We start from the raw sequence: 11,852 nt of genomic DNA on the forward strand, positions 1-11,852 counted from the left end.
CAGGTAGTTGAACTTTTAAATTTTTTTTTTTACAAATTATGTCTATTAGAATGTGTTTTTAAAACATAGCAGTACTCTCCATTCATTGAAGAGTTTGTAGACGTACACAAGACTTCGATTCTATTTTCCAACTTGCTCTATTCCCTCTCCTCCATTTCTTCATCCCAAAACCCTTGGCCAAGCCTAGCTCCATGTTTCATGGTATTGATCTATAGTTGATTTAAAAATAGCCCTTCTTGTACTATAATAGGAACAATGTGAAATCATTTAATATCCTTCTGACCTAATTGTGGTTTCAAGTTCTGGATCCCTGCTGAAAACCTTTTGATGCTTGTGAAGGAAAGTAAAGTACTGGTGGATCAGATATGAAGGCTCACAATTTATTTTTGAATCAGTTTCCATTCATTATTGATTCCGTAGCACATGGAAAGTGCTTTTGTTTTCAGACTCCAGCACTCCCCCTTCACATCTGAGTTGATTTCTTGTTGATACAACTGCAGCAATGTGGATTAAACTGGTTATGTGAGATTCTCCTGTTATTAATAGATGAGAGTTTATAATACGAAGCTGAAATGCAATTTAGTCTTAGAGCCAATTATATAAGATTCAATTTCATGCTTTTAAAATACAGTATTTTAGGATCTAAAATTATCATATTAGTTTTCTGTAAACTTGCATTTTGTTTTTGTCCATGTATAAATGCAAGCCTGTGTGTGGAGAGGATCAGTGGAATCTTTCATTTCAGACTTCCTGGATCCCATCTCTGTCTTGACACATGGGAAGAATTAAAAAGAAAAAATATTCTTAAACATTGAATAAACTCTTATTTGTATCACCACAGAGACACATAATTACTGTGTCTTCTGCAGTCTAGTACTTTCCACTGCATGGATTACATCTGTCACAGGAATGTCCTGTAGAACTACAGCCAAGGTACAGTGTTTCTGTTTTTGTCTATGTTAGGAGTACAGGGCCTTTGTATCTTTATTTAGAAGCATCTACTGCATTTAATTATTCCAAGTGCATAGAAAATATTTTCATGGGTATAAAATTAGTAAAATATACAAAAAGACTGGGTGATGCTATTAATGGGAAAGGATACATTTTAGTATTTTTACTCACTTTCCACACCTTTGTCTTTCAATTTTATCTCCCAATAAATTTGCTATTTGTCAAAAGAGAGAAGGTTTCACTTGAAGATGAAATGCAAAGTACCTAAATAATTAAGTTCCACACTTCCTTTATGTCCACACGTTTTGGGGAGATGGGTGACAGTCCCCATATTTCTGTGAAGCAGTATGAACAGGGGAAGTGTCCAGATTCACCCACGTTGTGCATTTAGTAACAGGTTGATGTAGTGGTCTAAGTATCTCCTTCCTCACTGTAATTATGATTATATATAACTTTCACTCTTCTCTAATGGACCTCAATGCAAATGTTTCTGCTTAATATGAAATTTCTTGGCTACTAATTATTTATGGATTATTAATAGACAGATTTCTGGAATAATTTTGAGAATTTATCTTATTAATAACATGATGGGCTTAATAGAACTGATTATTTTTAGCAAAATGTAAACAATCTATTATAAAATTGAATATACATCAATTATTGGAGTTCATACATGTATACTCTTGGTTTGTAGTGCCTTCTAATTTTTATTTGCATGATACAGAGAATTTTGAAAGTATAAGCATAACAATAAACTTAAAAATTATATCATGTGCATTTCTTTGGTAAGGTGGTCAATCTGTGAAATCATTTCATGGGTCAGGAAAAACAGACAAAAATCCACTAATGAGAGATAAAGAGGTTCACATTGAAACTTGGATTTTAAAATCTCTTGAGCACAAATTTAAAAATTTAAGATTAGAGATAAAACATAACAGTTTCAACAATTCCTTAAAAATATAAAGCAAATTCATATTCGAAATGAACCCATGACACACGTTGCTGGAATGGATGGTTTTGATAAATGCAAGATGACTGTGATCATTATGCATATTTAACGTGGACAGCCATACTTAATACTAAAAGAAAGCTAATTCATAGAAATGGTAACTTAATAAATGATTTTGTGCTGATCTATAGACATTTTTATGCCTGTTTCCTTTTTTTTTTTGTAAATAATAGTAATGAATGTCCAGATTTAGGTATACAGAGAATACTTTATACTAATTCGTGCTAACAAAATAGTGTAATCAAAATAGTGTAATCTAAATCCAACAATCTGTATACATCTTCTTCCCCCATGAATTAAAGCTATGTGGTCTCAAGAATTCCATTGTTTGAGATAAACGTGCATATTACCATGAGGGAAGCACGAAATTGTTCAGTCGTGACCTATAGAACATCAAGTACGTAAACTAGAAAGGTGAATAAAACCCAGGGAACCCTAAAAGTCTTGTCCATTAAAAAATAATAGCACATCTTTACCCCAATAGCATCACTTAAATTTTACATCTACATTGAATGAGCAGAAAACATTTAATTTTGTAGTAGAAAAAAAAATTATCGGTACTGGGGATTGGACTCAGGACTGCCTGCCTACAAGGCAGGTGCTTATGCCATTGAGCTAAATCCCAGGCCCTAGAAAAAATATTTTTATCGTGAGTTATCTGTGAGAGTGGAGTGCCAGACCATCCTCCTGGCTTCCTTAGAATTCCAGAAGAACTAGGCAGGTGATGGTGAGCATTAGGGCGGAGCACATGTGGCAGCATCCAAAACACCAAGTGGTTTTATTAATGACTTTCTGAATGGTACCCTTGAGGTTTATGTTTTGCATACTTTGTTTTATTTCCTCTGAAGAACAGTCCCCTAGTTATAACTGTGACATTATAATTCATATACAGAACATTAAAAATATAAAGCCATTTTTCTGTGTAACAAACCAGATGGTTAGATTCAAAAAAACAATCTGACTGTAAATTTTTTTCTGTCTGATTAGAGACACATGGTATCATTGTGCAACACCAGAATCGATCCCTTCATAACTATTCCCATGACTCCACCTCCTATATCTTTGTGGGCTTCCTTGCATTTTTTTGAGGAAAAAGAAGTGAAAATGAATGTCCTCAGAATTGTTTCTCTGTTGTGCCATAACAGGAAGAGTGTTTTTGATCACTGTTCTTCTCTTTTTATGTTTCCTGTAGATCACAGTGCAGAGTCACGCTTTGCACTTGCTAAATCTGCTGTAGGGAGGGTGACAACAGATCTCAGGCAAACACCACTAAAGGGTACATGCATAATGCTCAGATACACTTCTCTCTCTCACCCACATTCATGGTGCCACTGTGGCTCTCTGCATCCTCCTGTGTTCCAGAGTAGGTATAGTGTAACTGAGGCTTTGGCTGAAATCTTTCTGATGTTTCAGAAAAAAAATTACAGTGTTTACCTCACTGAATGCTGAAAGTGGTGAATTCATTGTAGTCCCAGTGGCTACACTTCTCATTGATGTGACCCAGTACAGGTTGTTAGCATCTCTGAGACTCTTCATTGTCAAGTGTTTTTATTTCTAGTGGATATCACTGCACTTGATGTGCATTAAAATACAACTCATGCCCACTATGTGATCAGTATGTGATGAATGCAGAAAATAAGTTAAAATTAAAAACATTGTTATTCACTGACTTCTAAGATGAGAGTGTGTAATCTATCAACTAATAATTTCTTCCTATTTGTTTTTTGAAATTCTGTATTACTTCTACCTTTTTTGTTTTGCTTTTATTTCTCTTTATATAAAATTCTTTTAAAAACTTTGTTCATTCAAATCTTTGATTGCATTATATAATTTGACTTTATTGATCCCTCTCAGGAGTTCTGGCAAAGATGGTGGGTAGATAACAGAGGCTCCCTGAGATAGTCAACTTAAATCCCAAAATAAAATAGCATAAGTATTCCCAAACAGTAGGAGATGGATAATCTCTACTCAGGAAGAAACTAAGGGGAGAAGAACCAATTAAACATACAATCCCGGTGCTACTCTTGGAAGAGCTAAATATTTGGTGCTCCCACTGCATTGCCCAAACTTGTGCCACCATGCCTTACTGAGCTGTCCAAATTCCCACTGCTTCCACTCACTGGAAATGCAGTCACCCTGTGGTTGGGGTTTGGTGAGTCAAATGGAGAGCTGAGCTGGTGGGGAACCTGCATCAACTTGTGGTGATTGCCAGGAATAAAACCAATCCACAGAAAAAAATGGACTCCAACAAACAGCATTCTGGGGCCAGGCAGACTAGCAAGAAAAAGGAGCAGTGGTGACTTCAGTCAGCTGCTCTGTGCCCAGATGGGATTGGTGGGGTGTTCTTGGCCTGGTACACACCTCTATGTGAGATCCAATTAGCTACCCCAAACCACTTCCCCACCCTGGTAGTGCACACTAACATAGTGAAGGCCTCAGCAGGTTGACCAACCAGAGGGGAGGGTCCCGCATATGGGCTTCAGAAGAACTGTAACCAACAAAGAAAGAAACTGGGGCCTCTTATATATACCTGTATAGAAGAAACAAAAAATATGAGAAGAGGAAGCAATAAGAAAATGCCCCCAGCCCCAAATCCTGAGAACATTGATCCAGGAAAGGTAAATACAAAGGAGACCAAGGACAGCAAACATGCAATATCAGACACCGCATCAGTGGACATAAAGAAATATCTTCCTGACCTCATAGATGAATTCAAAAGGGAAATACTTAAAGAAGTAAAGCAAGATATAAATAGATTAATAAGAGAAATGCTAAGCACCTTTCAAGAAGACACAGATGGAAGCATGGAGGAATACATAAAAGGAGGAGAATTGTTTGATGAAAAATATAAGGAAAACATTGAATACATGAAGCAAGTTCAAAGGTATTAGCAGGAAATTAAAAACTCCATTGACAGCTGGCAAAACTGCATGAAAGAAACTAAGGATAGATTATCTAAACTGAAGGAAAGGTTTGGAATGTGGGAGCATGAAAGGAAAAATTTCTTAAAAATAACCAGGAAACAAGCAGTAACAATACAAAGGCTACAAGATGACAAGAGGATCTATAACTTAAGAATAAAGAATGTGAATGAAGAAGCAGGGGTACAAATAAAGGAACTACAAAGGTTATTCACAGAAATGATTAAGGAAAACTTCCCAAACATAGGGAAAGGAAAAGATATACAGATGTATGAGGTATACAGAATCTCAGCCACCTACAACCAAAACAACTACACCCAGGCATATAATAATCAAGATCCCAGGAATCCAGTATAAAACAGAATATTTAAAGCTATCAGAGAAAAGAAAATGATTACAAATAAGGGAAAGCCCATCAGAATTATGGGCAGACTTCTCAACACAAACCATCAAATCAAGAAGAGCTTGGATCAAAGTATTTCAAGCCCTAAAAGAAAACAACCTCCAACCCAGATTGATGTATCCTGAAAAATTGTCTGTAGAAATGAATGGAGAAACAAAATGCTTCCAAGACAAAGAGCACCTGGGGGTATCCACAACCACCAATCCAATTGTACAGAGAATACTGGAGGGCATCCTAAAGAGAGAGAAAATTACCAGGAATCCAGGAACAATGGCAGACAGGCCTCAATGAATGGAGCAGAATACAAAATGAAGAAGAAAGACAACTAACGACAGAAAAAGAGCATTACAGAACTGAGGCAGAAAATTTTGGCTATAATGGCCAAGATAGATGAACTTGATACACTAAATTTTAAAAAGTTACAGGTAGAGTACATCAGTAGGTAGGGTCCACAAAGGTGCTCTTTAGAGGAAATATAATTTACCTAAAAAAGGGAATATGGACTGAAAATCAGATATGAGTAAACAATGCTCTATGTGACAGGGAACCAGAGTGTAATAGTCACAACTGAACAAGTATTTGTGGATAGTTGGAAAGACAGGCTTCAATAGGTAAAGGAATACAATCAGAGATTAAGTTCAGTAGGGAGAATGTTTGGAACCACTTAGGTAAATAGCCGGTTGCCTCCCCACAGAGGATGTTGGTGAGACCCAAAAATGCACAGTATACCCTGGGGGAGTGAAAGGAGAGGAAGAGTCTTGAAAAAGATGGCAGAAGATATTGTTAAAAGTGTATCAGGGGGCTGGGGATTTAGCTCAGCAGCATAAGCACCTACCTTGCAAGCAGGCGGTCGTGAATTCAATCCCTAGTACCGATAAAAAGTTTTAAAAAAAAGTGTATCAGGAATTAAGCCTGTATTACTCACACCGATCTGCTTAGATAGAACTTATTATGTCCCAGTTTGTCTATAAGCACTAGGTCTAAAGGCACTGGCAGCTATCCCAGTAATATCAGGATATGGCACAGTAATCAACTTTAACTTCCTATCAACTTAATCTACAGCCCAGTATAACTTATATTGTTTTATCATGACTGATCTTAGTTACATATGGTTTGTTTGATTGCTATTTATTATTAACATTTTATTCAAAACTGTTATGATTGATAGAATCAACTCTGAGAGTATAGATAATTACTCTGAAAATGACAAGATTCACTATGATACCCATTCTGGTTTGATTATTACCTATTGTAGTTTAACACTATGTACAAAGTTGTGTTTCTATTAGTACTGGTATGTATTGATATATTCAATTATATTATATCTGATGATATAGCCAATTCTATTGAAGATAACAAGAGACAGCACAGTAATCATGGTAGAACTCCTGTACAGTGGTTTTATATGTCTTTCATTTTATTTTTCTATAGGAATATGTTTTGTTCTGTACTGCTTTGTTTTATTTATCTCTCTAATACAGAAAAATAGAAATACACGTAAAGACTAATGCATGTGTAGAACCTATCAACAGTTTATGAGAAATGATCTTATGACACATGATGAAATGAACAAATAATTTGAAGAAAGAGACACTACAGTGCCCATTGCTGACCCTGGAGTGTCATGATGTGAAATCCAGCAATACTAGTATTCTTTGTTCAGTGTGATTTTAACTGGATTTGGTTTTTTTAATCTCAACCTAAATGAAGATATTGATAACTACATGTATGTTTAAATGTATAGGATTGATAAACATGATGCCGCATTTTATTAGATAGTTAAACAGAACTACTTGCAGTCTCACTGTTTGAATTCCCACTTATAATTTCCACTTTTGTATCTTGAACAATTATTTGCAAGAGGACAATATGTAAACATCAACTAGTGATTTATTACTGTTTATTTTTTTCTTTGAAAGTATGTATTATTTCTACCTGGTTTCTGTTTTGTTTAGTCTTTCTTTAAATAAAATTAGTTTTAAAAATTAAAAAATAAATTAAATAAAAGAAGTTGAAGCGAAGAAATTGTCTAAAATGGGGAGGCAGTGGCCATTGTTTGTCTTTTATCATTATTTAAAAACCCATATTGTTCTCATCGTTCTGTTTAGTTTGTTTTTATTCTGTTCCAGTTTGTCTTCTTGTATTAGATATGATGGCCTGGACAGCTATTCCACAGTTAGCAGGATATATCACGATAACCATTTTTAATTTCCTATTAACTTGATTTGAAGCCCTGTATTGTTTTCACTGTCTTGTTTTGACTGATTTTACTCTATTATTTTTGTTTTACTCATACCATAGCTGAGGATATAGGCAACTACTTTGAAGACAATAAGATTCACTATGATACCCATTCTTCTTTAAGTATTAACTTTTTTTGAAGTCCTGTAATGTATCCAATATTTCATCTTTATTGATTTTGTTCTGTACTGGTTTGTTCAATTTCATGATACCTGATGATATGGGCAATTCTTTTGAAGATAGCAAGAGGCATTATGATAACCACTGTTGATCACATTATATTTTGTTTTTACATTATGTACAACGTCCATCCTTTTGTTTTGACTGACTCTATTTTATTTTGTCACATTTGGTTTTATTCTCTTCAAAAAAAGTAATAAAAACTGAAGGAGTAATAAAACCAAAATGTGTAATTGTTATTATAAAAAGAGAGGAAAATAAAGTGCTCTGAAGGATATAACTGCATAAGTTATGTGTGTAAGATAGATAACCATATTACTAAGTTTTTGTTGGATTGTTGAACAGAACTGTTTGCAGTTTCACTATTTGAAAGCCCACTTTCTATGCTTTAATTTCATAACATGGACAACTATTTCTAAGATGACAATATGTAATCTATCAACTAGTGATTTTTTACTGTTTATTTTTTTAATTCTGTATTATTTCTCCACTATTTTCTGTTTTCCTTTTTTCTCTTTAAATAAAATTTAAAGAATAATTTGACTTTATTATGTTGTGATCCCAAATCATGATTGTTCTCATCCTTAACAGGTCACTCCATTTTTGTCTTCATGTATGCAAATCCTGGGAATCTGGGGAGGTATGTCCACGTTTGTCTTTTCAGTTTTACTGGTGTCTACATCCTACTTTTCAAGGAGGTGGCATTAATAATTAAAATATCAGTTAAATATCACCTCATTTTTACTTTGTTCATAGAAATTAAGCTCGAGTGGTGAATTCCTAACAGTGGAACCATTATTGCCTATGTATTGTTTCTTCCAAGGATGACTTGATGAGTGAGTGATCAGACACAACAGTCCCTGTATCTACCACAGAAACACTAGGAACTCACTATTTGGAAAAACAATAAAACATTCAAGAGATTTCATAAACAGGAACCAAAAATCAGAGCCATGGTGGGTAATCCCATTGCTTTCATTTTAGATCATGCATCTTTTCAGTGACCATGAGATATCTACTGAGTTGTCTAAAACAATTTTGTATGGATTATTATTAATGATGAAAATCCATCTTTCTGTCATTCAATAAAATGTCTGGTCAGATGAAATGTTTTCATTTTTCAGTAATATGATCTGATACGACCATATATGTATATATATATATATATATATATATATATATATATATATATAGTTTAAGTGTATATATATATAGTTTAAGTATATATATGTATATATATATAGTATAAGTATATATATATATAGTTTAAGTATATATATATATATATAGTTTAAGTATATATATATATATAGTTTAAGTATATATATATATATATATAGTTTAAGTATATATATATATATAGTTTAAGTATATATATATATATATATATATTTTTTTTATTTAAAGAAAAGGAAACAAAAGAATACATGGAGTTTTTAAAAAAGGGTAGAAATGATACAAACTTACAGAAAAACAAACGGTAAGAAATTGCTGGTTGATAAGTTACACATTGTCATCTTAGAAGTAGCTGTTCATGTTATGGAATTAAAGCATTTAGAATGACATTCATAAAGTGACACTACAAACCCTTCTGCTCTATGATCGAACAAGAGCTCAGTAACATGGTTATCAGTCCTACACATTTGTTTTACTTCTCAAAGAGGGTAAGATTAAACATATCAAAACAGAACATAGCAGTTAAAAAAACAATTTAAAGAAATACGGATTTCATAGGAAGCCCACTGGAGATCTTGATTGTCTATCTAACTGTCTCTAGTTTTTTACAAATAGTTGTCTCCATCTTCATCCACCTTATATACTTAGTGTATATTATAGAACTAATCAAATCACTGAAGACTTTTTAGGTCCTCAAGTACCAAATTAGGGAAGACAATAGTAACTACCAACTCATCTCTCCTTCTCTTTGTGATAGCTGTCCCCATCTCTACATATGCTGAAATTAACTCAAGAAACCAGTCCAATGTCATTCTAATCAGCAAACATTAGTATTGCTAGAATTTCTATCATAATGCTACTAAATTAGCCTCAGGTTTCTTAGTGTCTCTTCCTCAGAGTATCTGTTCATTACATCTTACATTATATAATCTATTCCCATAAATAATTAAAAAGAAAAAAAAGAACCCATGTGTGAATTTCTACATATATATCTATCCTCTCTGTGTTATAGGGAATACCAAGTCATAGCAAGACAGCAAAACAATTTCCTAGAAAAACATGCATTGGATAAAACATTTAAGACCACAATATAGATGATCTTCCATAGTTACTATGTTTCCTCTTGTTATTTTCAATAGATTTGACCACCACACTGGCTTATTATAGTTAAATATAGTATCACCTATTTTTATAAAAACTTAACTTTGGCAGCATTGTAGGGTTTGGAAGCTGTTACTAATTAATACCAGTATGGATATTCTTTACAACTTGTCATCCTCAGAGTAGTTGCCTCTACTTTTAGGGTTGATACTGACAAGCATACCAATTTCAAATAAAATCAGCCATGGCCAACCCATAGTCTTACGATTCAGATTCAATTAAGATCAGTCATAGTAAGACAATGTAAGTATTATAGGATTTCAGTTTAAGTTAATAGGAAAGTAAGGATAGTTACCATGGTATAGCCTGCTATTTTTGGGTCAGGATGTCTGTGTCCTCAAATCTGACATGAGCGGACAGACCAGAACAAATTAAATTCAATCTAAATATGGCACTAGGGCTACTGTGTCTTTTAAATCATTATACACCATTAGCAATGACCTCTGCTTTTTTTTTTAAAATATAGTTTCAGAGCTGTCTATACTAAAGACTAGCTTACCGTCCCTGCCTCATGTCTGCTACTCCACTTTTCTGCTATAATTTGTCCACCTTATTCCCTCATTCCATGGTCTGCCCTGTTCACTGAGGCCTCTCTGCCACTGTTGCTGGAATCCTGGTATCTCTTCCTCTCTTTCTCTTATATATATATATTTTTTTTAAGTAATATTGTCCTTATACGAGCAATTGTCAAAGGGCTAAGGTGAATATTGAAATTAATGAAGAGCATTAAATTAAAAGGCACTTTGGGTCTTAAATTAATTTGCCTGATTCCTTGTTATTTTAAAGATGTTTCCTTTCATGATCACACTGACTGATCAGCCAGCTCAGCAGGTTAGGTGTTTGTTTCAAAAACTCTTCTGGCCTCCAAGTGTGAGGTCAGTGGTCCTTTTCTTATCTCTAGTCACAATCATGTTTTCAAGCTTGAGAACCAATCTTCAGTTTCATTCATTCCCAGCTTTCAGTGGAATTTTTGATTTCCTGAATATCTCCTTGAATCAGTTTCATGTCTTGTAATTATTCCCTGTATTGTTTATTTAAGGCTTCCTTCATTTTCCTATGCTGCACTATTTTTTAAATGTATGACTCCTTTGGAAATATTTACCAAATCTTTAATTATGTTTATCATTTCTATTTTTTGCTGAGTGATGATTTGTCATCTGATTTCTTATATAGCTTCCTGGAGTTTTATCTTTATTTCCCTTGCAATCATTTCAGAGATGTCTGGTGTGTAATTTCCAAGTTCCTCCATATCTTTGTTTCCTGGATTTGATCTAGATGGGATGGAAATTTTATACTGCATTTTGTTCTTTTGTTTTGGCATTTCCCTGTGTTCCTCTGAATCGGCTGATACTGAATACTAGTTGCTTCCTGTTCTGCTGTATTGTCAGTCTGTGGGCCTCACTGAGGTTTGTTTTTGATGCTGGGTCATTGTGAAGTCTTCACTGATAGTTCTTGAATGACTGTAGATAGCTGGGCATGGCTCCTTAATGCCTATGAGCCTTGGAGACAGTTCCCAGGTGTGGATTGTTCGTTGAGTGCAGACTCCCTGTTCTACTAGGCCTCACCAAGGTTTCTCAAATGAACTGAAAGTCAGTGGACACAGTCTCCCAGTCCTGAGAGTTTGTGGATGAGTGTACATTGCTGGTCATAGACTTTTAGTCCACATGGGTCTCACAGATAGAGCTCAGGTATGCACAAGCCCCTAAGCAGAGCTTCCTGGTCCCAAGAGTCTCACTGATGGTTCTCCGTTCACTATGGTCTGCTGGGCACAGACTTCCAATCCCCATGGGCCTCAGAGATGCTGTCTGAG

The sequence above is a fragment of the Cavia porcellus genome, unplaced genomic scaffold (genome assembly GCF_034190915.1).
Source record: "Cavia porcellus strain 051 isolate PalLab524CR breed Dunkin Hartley unplaced genomic scaffold, mCavPor4.1 scaffold_17, whole genome shotgun sequence".
NCBI classification, from domain to species: domain Eukaryota; kingdom Metazoa; phylum Chordata; class Mammalia; order Rodentia; family Caviidae; genus Cavia; species Cavia porcellus.